The sequence below is a fragment of the Gorilla gorilla genome, chromosome 3 (assembly GCF_029281585.2).
Source record: "Gorilla gorilla gorilla isolate KB3781 chromosome 3, NHGRI_mGorGor1-v2.1_pri, whole genome shotgun sequence".
In the NCBI taxonomy this organism is placed as follows: Eukaryota; Metazoa; Chordata; class Mammalia; order Primates; family Hominidae; genus Gorilla; species Gorilla gorilla.
Window position 1 is genome coordinate 160246777 of NC_073227.2, and position 2594 is coordinate 160249370.

The following is a 2594-nucleotide window of genomic DNA, read 5'->3' on the forward strand; positions in this document are numbered from 1 at the left end:
GAATCCTTTCTTTCGTAGGCAATCAAGGGAATTCTTTGTCCTCTGTGTTCAGACCTGAACTTAAAGAGTAAAATTATCTAAGAGCTGTTTCTGAGTAAGACAAGTTACGAGATGGGCACTGTCATCAGGTGGCGGCATATCTAGTTAAAAAAAAAATTCAGAAATTGAGTAGTCTTATTTTGTATATAAGATTATCCTTATGCTATTCTGTTTTCTACTTTTTTTTTTTTTTTTTGAGACACAGTCTTGCTCTTGTCACCCAGGCTGAAGTGCAATGGCATGATCTTGGCTCACTGCAACCTCTGTCTCCCAGGTTCAAGCGATTCTCCTGTCTCAGCCTCCTGAATAGCTGGTATTAAAGGCACCTGGCACCACGACTGGCTAATTTCTGTATTTTCAGTACAGATGGGGTTTCGCCACGTTGGCCAGGCTGGTCTCAACTCTTGACCTCATGATCCACCCTCCTCGGCCTCCCAAAGTGCTGGGATTACAGGTGTAAGCCACTGCACCCAGCCTGTTTACTTTTATGTTTTAGAGATGGGGGTCTCGCTGTGCTACCCAGGCTGGAGTGCAGCAGTGCAACTATAGCTCACTGCAGACTTGAACTCCTGGGCTCAAGAGATCCTCCAGCCTCAGCCTCCTGAGTAACAGGAAGTAGAGGTGTACACAACCACACCCACTTTTTTTTTTTTTTTTGGAGACAGGAGGTCTCACTCTGTTGCCCAGGTTGGAGTGCAGTTTTGCGATTTCAGCTCACTTCAACCTCCACCTCCCTGGTTCAAGTGATTCTCCCACCTCAGCCTCCCGAGTATCTGGGATTACAGGCATGTGCCACCACACCTGGCTGATTTTTGTATTTTTTGGTAGAGACGAGGTTTCACCATGTTGGCCAGGCTGGTCTCAAATTCCTGGCCTCAAGCAGTGCTCCTGCCTTGGCCTCCCAAAGCGTTGGGATTATAGGCATGAGCCACCACACCCAGGTACTACTGTGTGATTTTAATATCCAATGTTTTTTCTTCTATTACAAAAGTATCTTTACATACTTATCTTACCCTAAGCCACTGAAATTGTTCCATTTTAAGTTGTACTGACAAAGGATCCAAACTTACAGTTTCTGCTCAGCTGTGTAGCAAAGTATTAAGGAAAGGGTTACATGTTCACACTTTGAGGCCAAGTGGTAGTGACTCCAAGGACAAAATGAACTGTCAAAAAACGGGGCTGTATAATCCATCTATTCTTTCCAACAGTAGAATTTCCTCCAATTATCAATTCTGGAGATTCTGGGGTTATTCAATTAAGAAGAGTAGCACGTACTTCAGTCACATGAGGACACTCTCAAAATACAAGTTGAAAATACAAAACTCCTCATAACAATGTCAAGTGCCAACAATGATTTTTAAAATTTAAGTAGGGCTGAACTGTGTGTAACTGGTGAAATGTTCAAGTTAACAATCCTTACACACGAAATCTCTCACTTCACTGACTTAATTCATTATTTGCTGAATAAACAATAAACTTCCAGTCAGTAGTCAAGAGTTGGCAATCTAGCTGGTAGGACATAACATATAATCATGAAACAGCAAAAACAGTATTCAAAGATTAAATTAGCAATACCCCAAAATGTGTGTTAGAGTTAGCATAAAGAATTTCTGATGTAGTTTACCAAGAGCTAAACTAAAAAGTCCAGAATACAAAAAACAGGGATGCAATGATGTTAGTTTTTTTCACCATCCTTGAAATTCTCCCATTAACCACAGCTCTGAGTTTTCAACTGCTCTTTGTCCTTAAATCTTCAGATTCCCTCCTTTGAATGGGATAGGTAGAGCAGATTAGAAGAAATATATTCCGAGGCTCTCTAATAGTTTCTGGATGATTAACCTTCATGAAAATAACCTCACAGATAAGTAATTAGGATTTTTCAGCCCATTTCTATAAACTAAGTAAGTAAACTTTTTTTCTAGTGAACATAACTTGGTATATTAGTGACTGTAGAAAGTCTTTCTACAGCAACAGGAATTATATCAAGGCTTTTGCAAATTCCTGGCAACTCCGGGCATGTTTAAGTTCTACTACTCATCTGTTCTGATTATATTTTCATCTGATGGAATAAGCAGTTCATCTCCTTTCCTAGAACTTTTAGTGCTCTACTGTCCCCCTCACTTTAGTTAAGGTCTGCCATGTCCTCCTCTCCGACAGTCCTTGACTTTCCCAATGGCATATTCATCTGCTCAAACAGATGTCACTGCAAAACAAAACAAACTTTTAACAAAAAGCAATGTTTGCATATTTGGGGCCTTTTGTATGACAATATTGCACGTTTCCTCAGAAGAATTCACGGAGATTCTTTAAGGTTGGGGGTTTAATCTATTGATATTTTCCTTAGGTAGACAAAGACAACCTCTAAGTGCGCTCAGTTAATCTTTAACCGCTACATCATCGTCACCCAGGCACTAAGACATAACTAGGGCATAATGAGTTTTATTTCCACCAGAGGCGCCTAGTAACTACCAGGTTCAACGCTCCCAGGTGGCCGACATGTGATGTGCTCTACTGTTTGGGCTGGGGATATTAGCCCAACAAACTCTGGCCACAAG